Here is a 22989-nt window from a genome sequence, read left to right as displayed (position 1 = left end):
CTAGTTCTGCCAGCTCTGTCCATCAAAAATGAATATTCCTTCCTTAAGTCTCCTAGGACATACTGGTGACTCCAAATGTTCATTATATGTGGCCAGTGAGCTAAACATGGCCTTTACCTACTAAATATCTTGTTGTTTTTTTTTTTTCCTCCAGGGTGGTGGAGTCCAGGTAGGGACTTGGTGGTGACACTATGAATCCACTGCTCCTGACAGCCTTTTTTTTTTTTCAGTAGGAAAGAGAAACACTGAGAGGGATGGAGGGGTAGAGTGGGAGAAAGAAAGATAAACACTTGCACATCCTTTGCTGCTTGTGAAGCATCCCCCCATCCATGTAGGGAGCTGGGAGCTCGAACCCGGATCCTTACATAAGTCCTTGCATTTAGTACTATGTGCGCTTAACTGGGTGTATCACCATCAGGCCCCCTACCTGCTAAATCTCAGCTCTTCAGAATAACTGATTTCTGTTTATCTTTTCATCCTTGGCACAGTCCTTTGCATAAAACACTTGCTCAAATGTAAACTTTGTGGAAACACACACACACATAGAAATAATGGGGCAAGCGCAGAGGGTTAAGCACACGTGGCGAGAATTGCAAGAACTACCATAAGGATCCTGGTTCAAGCCCTCAGCTCCCCACCTGCAGGGGAGTCACTTCACAGGTGTGAAGCAGGTCTGCAGGTGTCTATCTTTCTTTCCCCATCTCTATCTTCTGTTCCTCCATTTCTCTCTGTCCTATCCAGCAACAATAACATCAGTAACAACAACAATAATAACTACAACAATTAAAAAGGGCAACAAAAGGGAATAAATAAATAAACCTAAAAAAAAAGGAAAGAAAGAAAGAATGGGGCAACAATAACAACTACTGTCCTATATATGTTCTTGATTCTAAGACCCTTATATTGTTTGCCTTTGAAAGTATTTTTTTAGAAAGAAAACTGTCCAGATTTTTAATATTGATTCCTTTCTTCAAATAGCTGTGAGTTATATTTAAGTAATGAGGAAAAGAGATGTTGTAGAACAATTTATGTATTTTTCAAGTTAATGTCACTCAAAATTGTAAGTAGGGTTAGAATACAAGTGGCCATTAAACAACTGTTTATAGAAAAAATGCACTTATTTATCTTTTGCAGCAGAAAACAAAAGCAATTAAGTATTCAAGTTATAGTTAGTCTTGTGTTTAAACCATCTAATCTATTAAGCTATTCTTCTTTGAAAGATAAAAATCATTATATATTCCATCCAAGACTTAAAAGCTCATTTTTAAATCATTCCTTTAAATGCTTTTGAGATATATTCAATGTTACAAGTCACAGAAAAGTCACTAATTACTGTCAATTCTTCTTTTGATTTTAAAATATAAAAGATACCTATTAATTGCAAAAATACTATTCATATAAATTTTAAGGATTTTTTTACTATAGTAATTGGTAAGACAAGATAGCCTAAGTGGAAAATGAGCAGAGAAGTTTCACATATATAAGAATTTACAAGATGGGGCCGGGTGGTGGTGCACCTGGTTGAGAGCATATGTCACAATGTGCAAGGGCCTGAGTTTGAGCCACTGGTCCCCACCTGCAGGAGAAAGCTTTGCAAGTGGTGAAGCAGTGCTGCAGGTGTCTCTCTTTCTCTATCCCTCTCTACCTCCTCCTACCCTCTCAAATTCTGGCTGTCTCTATCCAATAAATAAAACATCAATTAAAAAAAAGAATTCACAGGACTGACTTGTAGGGGTTATGCTATGAATGAGATGGAGATAGTAGCATATAGCTTAGATACAATACATATTAAATACCATGTGTAATATCTCATGATTCTACACTACAAGTCTATGGGCTTTACCAATCACAAAAGACATACCTGATATCCCAGGAATGGTCTGTCCTGATTCCTTCTTGCTCAGCTCTGGGAATTGAGGATATGCAATTACCACGCCACACATCCCCAAAGGACCTCTCTTTGTTCACCTACACACACACATAGCTACATGAGGTGACTCTGAACCACCTCAGCCGTCATAATAAAACCCAGTCAATACAAGTTTATTATAAGAAAATATATTTTCCTAAGCAGATCTTTGTTTATAATCTCTCTCTCTCCCTGTCCTTCTCCCTCCCTCCTCCCTTTCTCTCTCTCTCTCTCCCTCTCCCTCTCTCTCTCTCTCTCTCTCTCTCCTCTCTCTCTCTCTCTCTCTCTCTCTCTCTCTCTCTCTCTCTATATATATATATATATATATATATATATATATATATATATATATTAACTTGACAGTTGTGATTGTGGGGCCCTACAGTTGTCATGATTCAGTCAGCTAAAGAAAACAGAAGAAAGAAATTGGCATGGGGAGAGGAGGGAGAAAGAAAGAAAGAAAGAAAAAGAAAGAAAGAAAGAAAGAAAGAAAGAAAGAAAGAAGGGGAGGAAAAGATGGGAGTGCAGAAGCAAGGAATAAAGAAAGAAAAAAGAAAGAGGGAGAACAAGACTATTCCTCAAACTTCCATGGGCACCTTGCACCATAGTCAGCTTGTTTTCCCACTGGTTGTTTTCCCAACTATGGCTTCAAGTCTTCTGGGTCTTTAGTTTTAAACTGAGTGTGAGTCTTCATTCTATTTCCCTTTTTGCCATTCTGTGCTTTGGAATGTTTTCCATTTAGTGCCTCAACTTTACAGATACTGGGCACTGGCATTTTCTTTTGCTTACCACTTTTCATGAGAGAGACAGAAAACAGGATACAGACAGAGGAGACACAAATCACCACTCTAACATTTGGATGATGTTCTATTTAGCTTTATGATACTTTAGGTACTGTAGGGAATGGAGCCCTCATACATACGTGCAAGACTCGGCAATGGAGCCCTCACACAAACATGCAAAGCACATGCACTACCACTGAGCCACCTTCCTGACCCTGGATACTTACCTCTTCTTGTCATAAAATATAAATTCCCTGTACAGAGTCCTAGTAGAAAGCAATTGCTAACATGCTGTACTTACATGAGTTACCTATTAAAGACAAGCATGTAACAAAATTCAGGATGTAGATTTTTCTTTCTGATTAGAGCACTAATCAGCTCTGGCTTATGGTGATGATGCTGGGGGTTGAGCCAGGGACTTTGGAGCCTCTTGCATGATGCTCTTTAAATAACCATTATGCTATCTACCCCTGTTCCAGGATATAGATTTGAGGGAAATTAAACAAATGTCTCGGTGTGGTACACTTGCATGGAATAGGAAGAAACATAATTATCAGAAAAGAGGGGGGAGGAGGAATTTATATAATAATTCAGAAAATTTATAAAGTAAAAAGCAGAGCACTAGTCAACAACAGCTAAGCATAAGCACATGCATAGATTAAAATAGAAAACATTGCATTTTCTAAGCAGTTCTATATTTAAGGAAGATTTCTAGAATGCAGGTACTGTTGATGCTCATGTGCTACGTTCACATTGTCTGTGAATCAGCCTGCTTTTATTGGGGGTGGGGGGTGTTGTTTCTTTATGTTTGCACCTTAAAGTTGCCAGTTAACAGGTATCATCCTGTAATCCACCAAGTGATGGGGAATCTATCCGGAGCTGAAAAGTTGAGAAATCAAGTCTTTACCCACCCGCCCTAACTCCTCATTCATAGCAGAGACGATAATGGGAGCTCATACTTAAGTTCTTTAGCCAGGTTTGGCCCTGTGACTTCAGTTTTTCACACTACATCAACCTATACCTCTGCTTTTCTCTCTTGGAAATGAGGGTGACAATATTTCCCACCTTGGAAGATGAGTCAATTTAACACCTGTCAGCATAGCGGGACACAAATCACACCACAGAGGTATCCACAGTTGTGACCACATGAAGAATCTTAGAAAACAAACTCACTATCTGGGAGGCAGTAGATTTGTGAAACTAACACCCAGGCCCCGGGCAGGAGACGCTTCACTAAAATTCTGGAGAGAGTGTTCCTGTGGAGACTACTGCACACCTTTTGCTTTATCAATATGCAGCAAAGGCTAAAGAAGTTGAGGGGTCTGACTAAAGAGAGAGAAATATGATCGATGCACTAGGTTTCTCATTTGCAATGTTAAACTTACCTAATATACCAAATGTATACACCATGGCAAGGAATCTGGTAGTTTTAAGTAAGGGATATTTGCTTTCCTTTTAATGAATCCAGTGCTATTTTGTGTGGTTAGAGAACACCTATATCTCCTCAGTAGACTGGGAGAATCTCTCCAAGTAGGCTATGAGCATGGTACAAAATTGAAGAGGAAATTTATTGCTTTGTAGAAATTACTCAAGTTTAGTATAATACCAGTTCCACGAACATTAATGTGGCATATGTCATTACGTGTATATTTAGGAAAATGTAGTAAACATAAGCTAGTATATGTAACATTACCCAATTTTAGTGGGGATTCTACTACTATTGGCTAAGTTCCTCAAAATCACAAGCTATACCTTCTTATTTATCAGTAGTGTCTAGCACAATGTACCACATACAATGGACACTTCATATAAATAATTAATCTATAAACAAAGAAATCATAATCCTAATATGAATAATATTTGCAACAGATTTCCTGTCAATTCATAATAATTGAGTTTTCTGAAAAGCCATGACACATTTTTCAATGTTTTCCTATGCAAAAATGTGTCATGGCTTTTCCAAGAACCCAATATACTGAAATAAAGTTTTAGCCATTTAAAGTTACACTACAAGAACATGATTTATTAAAGTTGTACTCTTAAAAGTTGTATATGGAACACAAACCATACAACCACTCTATTATCAGCAATGTTCAGAATAGGACACTGTGCAGGATATGTCACATGAGCAGAGAAAAGATCAAAGAAGCATACTGAAATCATTAGCCTTCTTAAGAGCCATAACATGTACAATCCCTCACCTACCTAGTGTACTACAAATCTTTCTTAACTAAATAATCAACAAAGTACAATTTTAGGTAAAAAGACAGTCATTAAAACTTACTTTTATAAAGCCAATTAAAAAAAAAAAACTCAGGAGTCGTGTGGTAGTGCAGCTGGTTAAGTGCACATGGCTCAAAGCACAAGGACTAGCATAAGAATCCCGGTTCGAGCCCCTGCTCCCCATCTACAGGGGAGTTGCTTCACAGGCAGTGAAGCAGGTCTGCACCTGTGTCTTTCTCTCCCCCTCTCTGTCTTCCCCTCCTCTCTCCATTTCTCTCTGTCCTATCCAACAAAGATGATGTCAACAATAATAACTATAACAACAATAAAAACAAGGGCAACAAAAAAGGAAATAAATAAATATTTAAAAAAAACTCAACTTGACAACATTGCAAAAGGGTAGATGTATTTTAGAGAATACATAAGTGTTATTCACCATGAATGATGGTTTTGTGAAATTGATTTAAAATATCTATATAATCTAAAAGTAAAAGGGAGTGAATAACAAAAATGGAGAGAATAGCTGAGCTCATTTTTAAATGTGTGTAATAAATAGCTGTGAGAACTTTTAAGTCAACATAGTCATCACTGTGGTTGCCACCGAATTTGGAGACGTTTTTCTGCTTTCAGTTTGTCTTAATTGTACATACATATATGCATTTTAGTGCCCTATTTTTTCTAAAGTAGACAGATTCTAATTGTGTAAAGAAAACTGAAGCTAAAAAATGTTCTTAGATTGTCCCAAAGGGGCTGGATGGTGGCACACTTTGTTGAGTGTACACATTACCACGTGAAATGACCCAGATTCAAGCCCCAGGTGCCCACCTGCAGGGGGAAGCTTTACAAGAGCTGAATCAGTGCTGCAGTGCTTCCTGTCCTATTAAATAAAATAAATGGAAATAATTTCCCTTGGGAGTGACTAACACACAGAACAGGCCCTGAGCCTCAGCATTAACCCTAGTAGGAAAAAAAAATCTTAAAGTGGGTTAAGACTAGCAAAAATAACACCATTAAAATAACAATTGCTGTTGATGTTGCCACACAAAAATTAAAAAAAAACAAACTGACAGTAGGTAATTAATGCTTTGAAAAATATCTAAGTTTTGAGCAGTTAAAAATAAATGGCTGGCCTGGAAGACCGCTCAACCAATAAAGCATCAGTCCCTGGCCTCAGTTCTAAAACCAAGAGGAATCACCATGGACAGAAAACTCCCAGGGAAATGTATGAGTAGCAGAACTGTGATTTGATATTTTCTCTTTAATCTTTTTTTTTCTGACAGTAAATAAAATAGTTTGTACATGCATAATATTTCTCAGTTATCCACATAACAATACAGCCCCCACTAGGTCCTCTGTCATCTTTGTATAGGACCTGTGCCACCCCCCACCACATAGTCTTTTACTTTGGTATAATACACCACCTCCAGTTCAGGTTCTACTTGTGTTTTCTCTTCTGATCTTTTTTTTCAATTCTTAATTCATAGAATTGGGCTGGAGAAGTATGTCAGCATCACTCACATACACAGAGTGCTAACTTGATTCCCTGGGATTAGACTGAAAAAAAAAACCCAAAACTTTAAAAAATGATTCTGTGGATGTGGATGGTGGCACACCTGGTTGAAAGCCCATGTTACAATGTGCAAGGACCTGGGTTTGAGCCCCCAGTTCCCACCTGCAGGGGGAAAGTTTTGCAAGTGGTGAAGCAGTGTTGAGTTATCTCTCTGTCTCTCTCCTTCTCTATCACCCCATTCCCTCTTGATTTATGGCTGTCTCTATTTAGTAAATAAATAAATATAATAAAAAATAATTTATAAATTTTTTAAATTATGGGAGTCGGGTGATAGCGCAGTGGGTTAAGCGCACATGGTGTAAAGCGCAAGGACTGGCATAAGAACCCCTGTTCGAGCCCCTGGCTCCCCACCTGCAGGGGAATCACTTCACAGGTGGTGAAGCAGGTCTGCAGGTGTCTGTCTTTCTTTCCCCCTCTCTGTCTTCTCCTCCTCTGTCCATTTCTCTCTGTCCTATCTAACAACAACGACATCAATAATAACTACAACAATAAAACAGCAAGGACAACAAAAGGGAATAAATAAATATTTAAAAAATTAAAAAATAACACTACTCAGCTGTAAGAAATAATTAAATTTAAAAAATTAAAAATATATATTAAAAATTGTGTAGTCAGTAGAGAATAGAAGATCCAGAATATTGGCTAATTCCTCGCAGTCTTCATGAAAATTAGACATGCCTGGTATTTCTCAGTTCCACCCACTTGTAATTAGCAGAAAAGCAAAGGTCCAGAAAAGCTGAGTGTATTCCCCTGTCCCAGGTCAGAGACTAGGTCCCTAAACTCTTAAGCATACACTCTAGTTAAGATAATTCTATTCATTAATTGGGTTGGATGTAAATGAAATTGTCAAGAATTTTATAAAAGGAGGCAAATGGCTTTCAAGGTTGTGGTATGATGAGAAAGAAAACCATAGCATCAAAGGTGGGTTCCAATTCTGGGTGAATTCTTTGAAACAGCGTGACAAGGGCTGGTTGTCCCACCCCCATAAGCCCTGGTGCTCTTGTGTCCATGAGGGTGGTGCTGTTTTCTTTATGAGATCACAATGAGAGTTGAAAATTTAAAACCTAAAAGTTACTACAAGTCTGGAGTGCATGCTAGACATCATTAGTCACTTGCCTCTCCATTTAAAAATCAGCAGTGAAAAGGAATTTCACTAAAGAATAACTGATTTTAAACAATGTCTCTTGGACCCTTTGGGTATGATTCTGTAATAAGCTGATCTGAAAGATAGGGACTGCCTTAATAAGAAGTTGTATTCAAATGGTTATTAAAGAGTTCCCACCAATGATCTTCTAGAGTTTGTACAAGGTACCAGTTGAATAACCTGACTGGTGGCTGTCTGAAATCTAAGAGGTATCATGCAAATATAAGGGATGAAACCTAGAGAAATTAAAAACACTATGTAGAAATATAAATATTCTCTTTTTGTTAATGCCCTTGATTTGATTTGTTTTTGAAATAGTTAGATTGCATACATTGCTCTTATCTGTGTAAAGATGTAAGAGAAAAATCATAACTGGTATATCAATTTAACACGTGCACATTTAATCAGTTAAACAATAAAGTAAAATTGAAGCTTCTCAACATAAAAGCAATTAAAAAAATGGTAGAAAAGTGCCTGTCTCAGTTGTCCTAATTCAACATCCAAATTAGGGCATGTTGTATTCTAAGTCATACTTGATTTTCAGGTAGCAGCCCTTACAGTACTAATGGAAGTAAAAGTGACTGGTCCTATTCATATTGACATACCACACTCTGTGATTCTTCAAACGGCAATTTGGGCTGGACACGTGTCAAGGTTGTAGATCACTCAACTTGCCTTGACCCCCATGTGAACTTCTCTGCAGGAAAAAATAGGACACAAGTATTAGTAAAATTGACACTGTCCTCCCTCATCTAAGAAAAATCAGTGCCTCCCTGCATGTAGGCAACTTTTCTTAAACCAATGGAGAAATCACATTCATTCATACTCACATTAAGCTAAAAATCCTTATCTCCTTAGAGATGCAGTGCTATTGAAATAAAAAGGATATTATTTAATAAAAAATTAAAGCACAAGATCAAGTGTATTAGATCTGAATCCATCCTTGTGTCTCTTGACTCCCTATGAAGTGCACCAATAGTGATTCATTCAGTCAGAGATGAGCTCAGAAGCCCAGGATACTAAACCTTGTAGTCAGTAATAATAGTCATCAACAGAAAATTATAGGCATATTCAAATGATTGTGGAAGGTTCTCAAATGGGGCCAGGTGGTTGCACACAAGGCTGGGTGTTTACATGACCCTGAGCAAGGACCTAAGTTCAGGCCCTGTTCTCCACCTGCAGTTGTGAAGGTTCACAATCAGTGAGGCCATGGTGCAGGTGTCTTTTTCCCATTCTTTTTTTAAAATGAATTAATTTATTTATTTATTTTCCCTTTTGTTGACCTTGTTTTTTTATTGTTGTAGTTATTATTGATGTCATTGTTGTTGGATAGAACAGAGATAAATGGAGAGAGGAGGGGAAGGCTAAGAGGGGAAGAGAAGGATAGACACCTGCAGACCTGCTTCACCACTTGTGAAGTGACTCCCCTGCAGGTGGGGAGCCGGGGGCTCGAACCAGGATCCTAACGCTGGTGCTTGCGCTTCACACCACGTGTGCTTAACCCACTACGCTACTGCCCGACTCCCTCTTTCTCCCTTTCTATCTCTGCCACATGTCTAAATTCATCTCTGTCCTGTCAAATATTTAAACAGAAAGAAAGAAAGAAAGAAAGAAAGAAAGAAAGAAAGAAAGAAAGAAAGAAAGAAAGAAAGAGAGAGAGAGAGAGGGAGGGAGAGAGAGAGAGAAAGAGAGAGAAAGAGAGGGAGGGGCAGGGAGGGAGGGAGGAAAGAAGGAAGGAAGGAAGGAAGGAAGGAAGGAAGGAAGGAAGGAAGGAAGGAAGGAAGGAAGGAAGACGATGAAACAAATGGCCAGTAGGAGTAGAGATTTGTTGTGTAGCCATCTAGCTGAGCCCAGTAATAACTCTGGGAGCAAAAAGAAAACAAAATTCCTAAAGCCAGACTGCTGACCCTTAGGTCAGGGCTAATTACATTAATTACATATATATGTGTATGTATATATATATATATATATATATATATATATATATATATATGGAGAGAGATATTTAAAAAATAAATATGAGCACAGAATGATGGGGACAGGAGGGTTAGATGTTTCTGATAATTGCTATTTTCTAGATTTACATAAGAAGCTAAGGTTACTGAAGAAAGAACAGAATTCCTTTGGAACACTAATTCAACATCTTCTAACCATGAACCATGTTCATTCCAATTTTAGCATTTCTGTGGGAAGAAAAATGAAATATGAAATTCTACGCTTTCAACTTTGCATATATACTCTTCACCTCTACCTGGAATGCTTTCCCTTTTAGGGTCTTGTTTTTTAATTAGTGATTTAATAATGATCGACAAGATTGTGTGATAAGAGGGGTACAACTCCATATAATTCCCACCAACAGAGTTCCATTACCCTCCCCTCCACAAGGCTGCAGAGAGTCACATTTCTGCTGAGTGTGATGACAGTGAGAAGAGGAAGAGTCCATATTCAGACCACCACAGACAAAGGCATTAACAGTGCCATCTAAGAGGAGCCAAACTCTGTGCTAGATGCTATGAGACCATTACCTCATTAAGTTCTCCAATGGGAATTATTATTCTCATACTGTGTTGGTTTAATCAATAAGTTATGATGCTTGCTGAGATGCATCCCTAGAACATGGCCAGCTGAAATCAAGACCAGCTCTTTTGACCAGTTCTTTCATTTTTTCCAGACAATCATCCAATTTCTCAGACCCACCGATATTTTATCTCTGAGTTTTTCGTCCTTGAAGAAAAATATGTCATGATTCACATGTAGAAACCTTCTCTCTTGCAGATAGAATTTATTTTTTTTCAGGATAACATCATCCTTATTAAAGATGATGACCATTTCCGATTAGCCTAAATCAAATGAAGTACATGTACTAAAGTAACACAGATATCAAGTTCCCAGTGATGTTAAATAAATGGGGAAAGTAAAACAAAGAACCCATTAGAAGATACTCATGAGAATTTCAGGTCACAGGACCTTACTTCATAACTGAAAATGGCAATAATCTAGTTTTACTTTGGTTTGAACATACTTGTGTATTATGAGTCAGAAATCAGCATTCTAATGCTTTTAAGTGGACCCAAATGTCTCCCTGCACTTGGATGGAGTGGGGAGGCCATCTGTTGGGAATGGGTTGACACTAACACAGAGAACTAAAGCTCATATTCTGGCTTCAGGAGTATGCCTGAGCAATTGTGGGCCTGCTTTTCTACCTAATTCAATGACTATCTTCAGAGGAGTATAACAATTTAAATATTGAAGTAAGGGGTAATCAAGAGAACAGGCTTGTTAGATAAAAAAAACAACACTAGTATAGCCACAGGCCCTTTGGAATATAACTAAAATATGCCTGCTAGCTATCTACAAAACAGAGACAGCCCCAACTCTTCACCTGCACTATTCCAGCCTTTAGGTCCATGATTGGTCAACAAGTTGTTTGGCTTTGTATGTTAACTCTCTTTTCAACCATCAGGTTCCAGATGCTAGCATGATGCAGACCAGACTTGGCTAGACAGACAACCCCACCAATATGTTCTGGAGCTCTGCTTCTCCAGAGCCTTTCCCCAATAGGGAAAGAGAAAGACAGGCTGGGAGTATGGATCAACCTGTCAATGCCCATGTTCAGCGGGGAAGCAGTTACAGAATCCAGACCTCAAACTTTATGCATCCCACAAGGACCTTGGTCCATACTCCCAGAAGGTTAAAGAATAGGAAAACTATCATGGGAGGGGATTAGGATATAGAATTCTGGTGTTGGGATTTGTGTGAAGTTGTATCCCTCTTATCCTATCGTTTAGTGAATGTTTCTTTTTTATAAATAAAATTAAAAAAAAAAGTTAGAAAAGAGCTAAAAAAAACTGTTGCATTCTCTATTCAACTCTATCAGTTATGCTTTTTAAAACATAACAACCCTCAAGTAATCAAGAAAAACAGATAGAGGCTGGACAGTGACACACCTGGTAGGGCTCATGTGCACACGTTACCAGGTTCAAGAAATCAGGTTTGTGCCCCAGTTCCCCATCGTCAGTGGGGGGCACTTCACAAGCAGTGAAGCAGGTCTACAGATGTCTTTCTCTTTCTTTCTCTATGCCCCTCTCCTCTCTCAAATTCTTTCCATTCTATCAAATAAAATAGGAAAGACAAACAAGCAAAAAATCTGAGGCAGTGGATTCACTGTGCAGATACAGAACTCCAATAATAAATCTGCTGGCAATTAAAAAAAAGTATATATTTGGAGAGAAATCTGTTTAAGGAGGTACAGATACAGGGTATATATTTCATTTTCATTTCATTTACAGTTGACATAGATTAGCTTTTTCTTAAATTCAGTAATTTATTTCCTTCTAAAAATCACTTATATCTAAACTTTACAGAATTTTAGGCTTATCAAAACTAATTATTTCACTTTCCTTCATTTTCCCCCATAGCACAGCTCAGCTTTGACTTATGGTGGTATTAAGGAATGAACCTGAAACCTTCACAGGAGGCTCTTTGTATAACCACTATGCTATTTTTAAATTAAAAAAATAACTAGACTCTAACTTACTTAGAGATTATATCCAGAGAGAGAGAGACCAGACCACTGCTCAGCTCTGGTGGTGCTGGGGATTGAACCTGAGAGCTCAGAGCCTCAGGTATGAGAGTCTTTCGCATAACCATTATGCTATCTCCCAGCCCAGAGGATTGAACCTTAGACTTTGGAGGCTCAGGCATGAGAATCTCTTTCTATAGCCATAATGCTATCTCCCCATCCCCAGATTATATACTTACACACACACACACACACACACACACACACACACACACACACACACCAGAGTTTGGACTGGGTTTGGCATATTGCACCAAAATAAAGGACTGGGGGGTGGGGTTGTGGGTGGAGAGGCTTTCAGGTACTGGTGCATGTTGGTGAAAGAGGATCTAGGTGGGGGATCAGAGCATTTGCAGAATAACTGAGAGATTTTACACATATACTAACAACTGTACTTACTATTTACTGTAAATATCATTAATCCTCCAGTTAAAAAAAATGTGGTGCTAGGAAATGAATCCAGGTTCATGTATATAGATAACACCATTGAGTCACTACCAGCTCAAATTCCACTCCAGAATTTTAAAGGGAAGGAAGGGAGGGAGGGAGGGAAGGAGGGAGGAAGGAAGGAAGGAAGGAAGGAAGGAAGGAAGGGAGGGAGGGAGGAAGGAAGGGGAAAATGAGAGAGAGAGAAAAAAGAAAGAAAGAAAGAAAGAAAGAAAGAAAGAAAGAAAGAAAGAAAGAAAGAAAGAAAGAAAGCAGGAGAGAGAGAACCATACCAAAGCACCACTTGACCATCCCTTGAGATCTATCACTTAGTGCTGCCCATGATGCTGAGGACTGGAATCTGGGTTTAAGTATTGCAAGGCATGTGCTCCACCTAGTGAGATAGTTCACATTATTTTGCTAACTTCACGATAATCAGTACCCTATAGACTAGTATAGGTCAGTCCCAATTTCTATAAATGTTGACCTAAAAATCTGATTACTACAGAGTGGTAATTGACAAAATTTCAGAAGTGCAGGGTGACTTTCTCATATATAAAATTAGGATAATAAATCCATCTTTAAAATTCCTCCTGACCTCTACAGGAGGTCTATTATTAACTGTAATAAATAAACTTCTGTCTAGATATCATTAATTTTAAACAGGAGAGAAGTAATGAACTTTTTCATGGAAATAACATCTGCAATTCAACAAAAACATCAGTACATTAGGCTAACTGTACTAATCAATATCAACTTTGGAACTTAACCTACTGGAGATTACAGTAGAGTGACATCAGAATTCAAGACTTAATTCTCTTTGATGAGATAAGGTTAGATAAGAATATTTGTAGAACTGCACATGTGTGAATGTCCCCAAAATCCCACCAGTTAAAGAGAGAGGAGGGGGATGCATATTATAGCTTCTGTACCTAACCTTAGTTGCTACTCACAGCTGTTTTCTCTAAAATTACTTATTTCGTTCTGACCCTTAGGTTAGCGAGAAAGCTCTTGCTATCATGGGATGGTGTCTGCTTTGCCAGCCATGTACAGTTCAGGTTTAATCCCAGCCCCTACAGCACTGAGAGAAGATTCATTGCTGATTCCTTCCCTCTGATCCTTCCTCTCTATATCTGAAAAAAGTTGGCTTGAAGCAATAAAACTCCATCATCATTAATAACAATGACGAAACTACACTTCGATATAATCTATAGATATTATTTTTGCTTGTCTTCATGAAGGCTTCTGTGAGGTTTTTTTATTTTATTTTATTTATTTATTCCCTTTTGTTGCCCTTGTTGTTTTATTGTTGTAGTTATTATTGTTGTTGTCGTTGTTGGATAGGACAGAGAGAAATGGAGAGAGGTGGGGAAGACAGAGAGGAGGAGAGAAAGATAGACACCTGCAGACCTGCTTCACCACCTGTGAAGCGACTCTCCTGCAGGTGGGGAGCTGGGGTTCGAACCGGGATCCTTATGCCGGTCCTTGTGCTTTGCGCCACCTGCGCTTAACCGGCTGCGCTACAGCCCGACTCCTGAGTTTTTTTTTTAATATTTATTTATTGATTCCCTTTTGTTGCCCTCGTTGTTTTATTATTGTTGTTACTGGATAGGACAGAGAGAAATGGAGAGAGGAAGGGAAGACAGAGACGGGGTGAGAAAGACAGACACCTGCAGCTTGCTTCACCGTTTTGTGAAGCAACTGCCCTGCAGGTGGGGACCCGGGGGCTCGAACCAGGATCCTCACACCGGTCCTTGCGCTTTGCACCACCTGCACTTAACCCTCTGCGCCACTGCCCAACTCCCTTCTGTGAGTTTTGATGACAAACAGGTTGAATTCTTTATCTCCCAAAGGAATAATATTTATTCTCTCCCTATCTCTTCCTTGGTGTAAGAGAGCAGGTGTGGCACATGCACACACACACACACACACACACACACACACACACACACTGGAAAAGTCATAACTGTCAGGGCAGGTACAGATAATATTTTCCACTGACAACAGAGTGAGAATGAACATCATACAGAGTATTTGATCCTAGTTCAGAGAATACCCTGTAGGGTGTTACTGTCTGGTTGCTGACAGCATGCCCAAACTTACGCCCCTGCTGGGGCTTTTCTACATTAGCGTAAACATGTGCTTCTTTGTGTACTTCCATTTATTTATTTATTTACCAATTTCCAGTCTTATTTCCTCCCACAAATCAAATATAGTAGTAGTAGTAGTATCAGGTTCATATTTCATTTTTAATGATTTATTTCTTTTATAACAGAAAGAAGAAAGACTAATCAGAACACCATTCCATTAGATACAGTGCTAGAGATTGAAACTGAAGCCTCAAGCATATAAAAAATATTCTTATATCTTTTTAACCACTTCCCCAATTCCCATTTTCTTAATTTTATTGTTCAGGCCAGACTAATTTCATTTAGTGAACTGACTTCCAGGTATAGCTATAGAAATGTAAAGCTATGAAAAGTAAATACAAAAATATTTTCTAATATATAAACAAATAGCAATAGCCTAGAGAGGACAATAATAATAAAAGCACTACACCAGCTAGATTTTGTTTTAATGTGGGCAGCCAAGTTAATCTATGACTTCTCAAAAGTTATGTCCAACTAAATGTAGAGTTGCTTTTCTGCCTCATTTAAGAGTCATAGGCAGAATGGGGGTCACATACTATAAATCCTAAGGGCAAAGAAGGTAAGGCTAGTTAATATTTAGCTAGAGAGAGAGAGAGAGAGAGAGAGAGGGAGAGAGAAAGAGAAAGAGATGGAAAGAAAGAAACCAAAATACCCTTCCATCCTCCATGAAGGTCCCTTGGTGCTGTCCATGGTACTTTTATCTACTGCACATATAAGATTATATTAAGAATCTTCTCTATACAGTTGCTTGAATTAAATTCTCATTGGTAGTGACACTGGCATTAAAGCAAGCTAAGTGGAATAGACCCTCAAATCCTCCGTGAATGACATTTTTAAGTATTTGATATCTGAGAAACTCGCAATTGTTCTTAGTACTGTTTGAGAAGAGAGAGAAAAAAGTGAGATTTAGATATACAGTAGAACCAATTAATTGCCTATAGAATCAGCAATCCCCAAACCCCAACATCACCTGCATCAAAGCATAAACACAGCCTAGGTCTAGGCCCGGTGGCATCAGGGTCCCAGGAGGTGGATCCCAAGAGATGGAAGAAGGAAGACAGGAGGGAGCAATGAAGGATATTTGCTCCCTAGGGAAGACCTCCCCAAGTCTGGTTTAGGATCCCTGCTGGGCATCAGGGTATTTATGTTCTGACACTGGCTTGGCAACCCACCATCACAACACTACGCATGAATATCATGATGTCAGCCACACAATTGCAAATTACAGTACACGGCAAAAAAGGCAGCAGAGGGGAAGTTAGAATATTAAGGTGTATGTCTGTCTTTTCTGACTTTGGAATTTCTTTCTTTGGTTCTTTTTTCTCAATAGTTAAACCTGAACTTTTAACAATTTGTCTTTAAATCCGGTTCTCCACTGAATCCCACCCCCAGGTCAGATTTCATCACTGGTGAACAAATATCCACGTGTGTTAAGGGGTTCTAGAACAGACAGGAGATAAGATGAATGTGGTGCAACAAGAAAGACCAGAGTATGCAGAATTGAGTCAGACTGGAGCAGGGTCTTAAGCAAGTTGGTTCTGAGTCAACTAGAGAGGTCCTGAGCCCTGGCTTCTACATTATACAAACTCATTTTAAAAGAGGTTCTACATTAATGCAACTTTGAAAGCTTTTTGCAACCCAGCAAGAACACTATGGATAAGTCCTTGAACTCTCAAACATGGCATCCTAAGTGTGATCCCAGGCATCACATGTGCCAGTGGTGCTCTAATTTTTTTTCTCTTCTCCATCATATATATATTGAAAAAAAATCATCTCTTAAAAACCACTGAATCAGTAGATCTAAGTCTCTTCCTAAAAGAAGGGGGGTATAGTCTGCCTTTATACACTTGGTGGTTAGGCAAGAACTATCCAGACAATAATTAGGATTCACCTGCATATCAGATTTCAGGCTCAGGCCAAAAGAAAAACAAAAACAAAAACACTAGTATAGCCATAGGCCCTTTGGAATATAACTAAAATATGCTTACTAGCTACCTACAAAATGGAGGACCCTCCCCCCAACACTTCACCTGCACTATTCCAGCCTTTAGGTCCATAATTGTCCAACAGTTTGTTTGGCTTTGTACACTAACTCTCTTTTCAGCCACTAGGTTCCAGATGCTAATAGGAAGCAACCAGACTTCCCTGGACAGACAACCCCACCAATGTGCCTTGGAGCTCTGCTTCCCCAGAGCCCTTCCCCACTAGGGAAAGAGATAGACAGGCTGGGGGTATGGATCTACCATTTAACACCCATGTTCAGTAGGGAATCAATTACAGAAGCCAGACCTTCAACCTTCTGCATCCCACAATGACCTTGGGTCCATACTCCCAGAGGGTTAAAGAATAGGAAAGCTATCAGGGGAGGGCTTGGTATACGGAGGTCTGATGGTGGGAATTGTGCGAAGCTGTACCCCTCTTATCCTATGGGTTTGTCAATGTTTCCTTTTCATAAATAAAAAAATTAAAAAAAAAAAAAAGAGCTAGCTACACTGATTCAACCTGTGTAATCCCAGGACTTCCATTTTAAGGAAATACAGCCTTGATGTAGGTGAAAGACAACTATGAAAAAAAAATCATTCAAGCTTAACCAGCTATTTTTGAAACCACAAACTGAAATGTCAAAATTGGATTTGATGTCCATGTGACTGTCCACAGACACAGCTCCATTTCTCCTATGCTCATTTTCTGGCAGTGTCCTCCTCCTCCCTGGATGCATATTAGAAGCACCTGGGGAGATTTTAAAACACGCTGACATCCACCTGCAGAGACGCTGTTTTAATTGGTCTGAGATGGAGCCCAGGCATACGCATTTTTTTTTAATTCCCCAGGTGGCCCTAATGTGCAGTCAGCACTGAGAGTCCTTGACTCCAAAAAAAGGCTGAAAATGTACCAAAGGAATTCCAGACTTGAGCTGGTGTACTGCCACTTCCTAGCAGTGTGAGCCTCACAATTCAAACCAGCCCATCCATTAGTGAAATAGGCAATGGATAAAATCACCACCCCTTAGCCGTCCCAAATCACAGGGCTATTATGATCAATTTGGAAATATAAGTAAAAAGGCTTTTTCCCCCTTTAGATCAGCTCTTAAGTGTTTTCTGTTTTTATTTAAGGAAGAGTCAGAGAAATGAATCTTAAAACCAAGAGTCTAGACACAGAGGCAGCACAAGAAGGGGAAAAAAAGGTATGAAGGGTCATATTGGTTTTAGTGCAAAGCCATAGCATGGCTTTACTATCACTTCACTAGGAAACCAGTGATGTGTGATTTCCAAATTCAATCCCTTCATGATAGAAGATGGATGTGTCCTGGTCTCAGGACAATGAACTAGATAAGCCATGATTTTACATGTTGGCGGCAAAAATGGAAGTTCCCTAAACCCATGATTTAGAAGATTTAATTTATCAGGCATTTACTCTCTGTAAAGAGTTGAAATTGGGTGTCTCTTGGGCTTGAGAGGTAGTCTCTAAGCTAAGGAGATACAGGTCTTGATCCTAAACAAGCTGACTTCTCAAATGGGAACATAACAATGAAGGTGACAGATTCACCAGTAGTGCAGGAAAGGAAGCCTTGTTACTCAGTTGGATGCATTGGAGATTCCTCTGAGGCACAATGCCCTGGTGTGCCTGAAACAACAACCCATGCCCTGTTAAAGGGTGACAGGGTGTACAGACAGACTGTGACAGATAGAAGTGTGTTCTTTCTGCAAGCAGGAATAACTTTTGCATTAATTGCCTGCATGCCCAGGTTTGTGAAGGACCTAAAATTACTGTTTCCTGATATGTTTAATCATTTTTATTATTTCACAGTGTTCTAGCTTTCATCATGGTCACACTCTCTCTCTTTTGCTGTTACTGGGCTTCAACACATTGGGTGGATTCTTTCAAATAGTGATATAGAAAGACAGAAGAGAAAAACAAAGAGACCACATCACTACCAGTAAGGTTGTGACTTGATTTCACACCTCAATTGTGTGTGTGTGCATATCAAAGCTGCCACACTGTTCAGGTAAGTTAGCTTGTTAACCATGGGGCAACTCCTGAAATTTAAAAGTATTGGTGAGATCCTAAAAGAAAGTTAGAGGAAATCCCAAAACACAGGCAATGTATATTTTCCCCCTTGTAGCCTGGCACAACATCTGGAAGAGGACCCTGAATAATCCGAAAATGATCAGGACTGCAGGGTGGGAGGGGGCAGCCTGAATGCTGAGTGCTGGTGTAGCAAGGACCCATGCAGGCACTCAGCTCAGGTCCCTCACCAGGTGGATGTGCAAACACAGCTGAATTTGTATCATCAGTATCCCTTGTGGTTTCAGCCTTGAATGCCAAACCCAGCCTCTGTGCTTATCATGTGAAAGGCAACATTTATATCTGAAGTCAGAAATTTCCAAAAGGTGCAATTTAGTATCACAACAGGGTTTGTTTTCACTGAGGTTTGGATGGGTTGAATAGTATCTGACACACCAGTCTCCCAGTCTAAAATATCTTACTTTAACATCCATCTGAATGCAAAACAATCAAGAATGAAATTAGAAGGAGAGCAGAATGCAAAGGACAGAAGCGTAATAAACACAAACCTATAAAATAAAGGATGTGGGAGTCGGGCGGTAGCACCACAGGTTAAGCACATGTGGCGCAAAGTGCAAGGACCGGCTTAAGGATCCCGGTTCGAGCCCCAGGCTCCCCACCTGCAGGAGAGTCGCTTCACAGGCTGTGAAGCAGGTCTGCAGGTATCTGTCTTTCTCTCCCCCTCTCTGTCTTCCCCTCCATTTCTCTCTGTTCTATCCAACAATGACAACATCAATAGCAATAATAATAACTACAACAATAAAACAACAAGGGCAACAAAAGGGAATAAATAAATAAAATAAAATATTTAAAATAATAATAATAAAGGATGTATTTATCCTGCATTCACTTTACCAAAGCCCACACTTTGCTCTCTTGCATGTTTCTACTGCATTTGCAAATCCTGTTCATAGAAATCACTGAGATCACAGGAGGCATATCACAAAAGAAGGACAGGTTCTGGACATGCTGTGACAGTGTGGAGAGTAAGCAGAGGGTCCTAGGTTGGTTATCTCTATAGAAGATGTCATTCTAGGACTGGGGGACCACAATGACCCTGGGTCCATGCTCCCAGAGGGATGGAGAATGGGAAAGCTATCAGGGGAGGGGGTGGGATATGGAGATTGGGTGGTGGGAATTGTGTGGAGTTGTACCCCTCCTACCCTATGGTTTTGTTAATTAATCCTTTCTTAAATAATAAAAAAAAAGATGTCATTCTAGGATGGTGTGTTGCATTTACCCAAGCAGGCAGAGCTTCCCCTCACATAATCCAAGGAACTACAAGGGAGAATAAGTACAAGGATGACACCAAAGAGAGGAGGGGAAAGTGACAATATATTTTTAGGGCTGCCTGCCAACTGTTCTAAGGTGGGGGGGATGGTTGAAGATTTCAGAGCACCCTCCAAGGAGGACAGATATTCAAGAAATGAGATTTTTCTGTCTGCTTTCCTGCGAAGAGCTTCTACAATTAGACAGCAAAGCCAGTACACAGAGGACAGAATAGAGGGTGTGGATAAGCTCACTGGCACTGTGTTGGCTACAGGAAAGAGTGTTTCTTTCTGCTAGAGCTTCCAAAATAGTGCTTAAAAAGACAGAGGCTTCTGGGTAAGGGGATGTCCCAAAGGGATCAAAAGACACCCATGATGATGTGACAGGAAGATAGTCAATAATGCAACCCCTGGTCTTTCTGTAAATAGACTAGCCTGGGTAGGGCACAAGGGAAGACTAGGGATTTAAAACAACAACCTTAAAGCCTCCTGGCTTATCTGGAAGGGAACAGTTTTTCTTCTTATTATGAATGCATATGCATAAAGAAAAGATGCAGGAAGAGATCCTTGGAAAGAACTCCAGCTTCTTCATGCTTAGCTCCAAAACCTCAACCTGCCTTTTTTTTTTTTTTTTTTTTTTTTTTTGGCAGGCATTCTGAGGGTAGGCTTCTATGGACTGGAGTGAAGACTGAGAGACAGTCAGCACTGGGATTTCTGGAGAGCTCCTCACTGCTTCTGAGAAAGAGAGGAGGCTGAGGCAGAATTAGACAGGCTGCTTAAAGAGATGATGTATGTGTGAAGGGGTAGGGTGGGGCAGGAAGCAATCCAGTTAGCTGTCTTCGATGTTTAATGTAAAATAATAGATATGGTAACCAATTGGCAGTTTGTTTTCAGGGCATTTGACCCTAATTAGTAATTTGTCATCAAAGAGGAACCCTGAAATAATAGACTCCCAAGATATTCGGTCCCAAAATATGACTGGCACCAAGACAATAAAAGCCTGGTTGCCCTTGTTGCATATTTGAGAATGGCATCATTTTAGAACGAATGCGGAAAAATGTTGGCAAGGATTGAGGTCATGTGAATGTTGCCTTGAGTTCAGCAAACCATCATTCTAAAATCAGATCTGTCACCCATACTTTATATAGAGCAATTGGGGCAAAAAAGCTTTAGCAGTGCTTCCTGTAAGACACTGAACATATGATGGGAGATTGTGTTTTCATTGAATATGTAAATTGAAAAGAAAAGAGAGAAAGGGGCAGTCTTGAGAGTAGGGATTATCTCTGTTCTGCAAATGAAACCAAATTGCTTTAAATATGCATCACTTTACTGAGGAGGATGAGCATATCTACATCCCATGGAAATCTGAATAAATATGTAATCCATTACTATTCAAAAATAATATATTGCTCATTTTAGCATTCATCTTGTAGAAGAAGTCAATTATTAAGTATTCTTTTAAAACAATAGGATGTATTCAGACCCTCAGCTGAGCATTATAGAATAGTTACATGTATATCTTTACCTGCATTTCTCTATCTGTACATTTCTTTCTCTGCATCTGTGTCTATATTTCTACCAGTCTATCGGTACATTATGTCTATCTATCTATACATTCAGATATGACCTTAATCAGTTCATGTTCTGAATAGAGTAGCAATCAGTGCACATGAATTAAATCAGTTAAATGCAGCTGAAAGTGATGTGCTTCCCTCTTAGGCAGCGATTTCCCCCATCATGGTAGGTATTCAAGCAGAGATTGAATCATTAGATGAGCACATGGCAGGGATTCCTGAATAAGGAGACATGCTGGGCTATTTAAAATCGATGACACATTTTTTTCTCTTAGAGAATATATGGCATTATCAATGCTGAGATCTTGGGAATAGATACAGATGAGCTCAGAAAGGAGAATTGTAGACTGGGCAGGAGTTGGGGAGCAGAACTCTTGAAATCCAAGTATAATTCCAGTGAGAAGATAAGAGAAAGGCCACTCTAGACATAAGGAATGGCAGTCACTTTGCACTGGAGGTCAGAAAATGGCAACGCACCAAGTATCCTAAAAACCATTTTATCTGCTGGGCATCACCCATCTGGTGAATTATGAGCAGCAAGACCACAAACATCAGATAACTTCCTTTGCTGCCTAGCCATTGAGAGAGGCTTTAGTGCATTATTTGGTTTTGCTATGAGAGAAGATAAGTCAACCAAATGAGAATGTTGTCAGAGAGAGAGAGAGAGAGAGGGAGACAGAAATCTAGATAGACTTTCTGACTCAAGAACAGTATATTTTTAAGTAGGTGGTAGCTCAAAATGCATAGAATCAAGAAAATACATTTTGAAAACCCCCAAAAGACATAACTATAAAAAACAGAGCACATAGGGGGCCAGGTGGTGGCGCACTTGATTGAGCACACATTTAACAATGCGCAAGGACCCAGGTTCAAGTCCCTGGCCCCCACCTGCAGGGGGAAAGCTTCACAAGTGGTGAAGTAGTGCTGCAGGTGTCTCACTGTCTCTCTCCCTCTCTACCACCCCCTTCCCTATCAATTTCTGACTGTCTCTATCCAGCAAATAAAGATTAAAAAATAATAAAATAAAATAAATAACAGAGCACATTTGCTCCTGTTTTTTTTTTTTTTCCAAAAGGTGCCTATATCCAAGTCAGAGTAAATCAAAAGGAATGCTGAGTAGTTAAGAAACAATGATAAAATTCTAAAGTTACCAGAAATGCAAATAAAGTTTTGTTTCTGAAGCAGAAGCTATTTAAGGGATAAGAAGGAAACATGCTTTTTCTAAAAAAAAAAAGATGTAAAAAAGAATTTTGCCAATGGTGTTTTATTCTGTCCAATACACTCTACTTTTATTTT

General features: G+C 39.3%; 1 protein-coding gene across 7 annotated transcripts in view; it reads right to left on the bottom strand.

The window, feature by feature from the left end:
* Positions 1-22989, bottom strand: part of MYT1L (myelin transcription factor 1 like) — a 527336-nt gene that overhangs the window by 465676 nt on the left and 38671 nt on the right. For all 7 annotated transcript variants that reach the window (XM_060187042.1, XM_060187047.1, XM_060187048.1 and 4 more), the window contains exon 2: positions 8234-8325. The gene's annotated coding sequence lies outside the window, so the exon portion shown is untranslated. The remainder of the gene's footprint in view (positions 1-8233; positions 8326-22989) is intronic.

Source organism: Erinaceus europaeus, chromosome 3, assembly GCF_950295315.1.
Source record: "Erinaceus europaeus chromosome 3, mEriEur2.1, whole genome shotgun sequence".
NCBI lineage: Eukaryota > Metazoa > Chordata > Mammalia > Eulipotyphla > Erinaceidae > Erinaceus > Erinaceus europaeus.
Note: the sequence above shows the minus strand (reverse complement) of the source record. Positions and strands in the feature narration are given on the sequence as shown.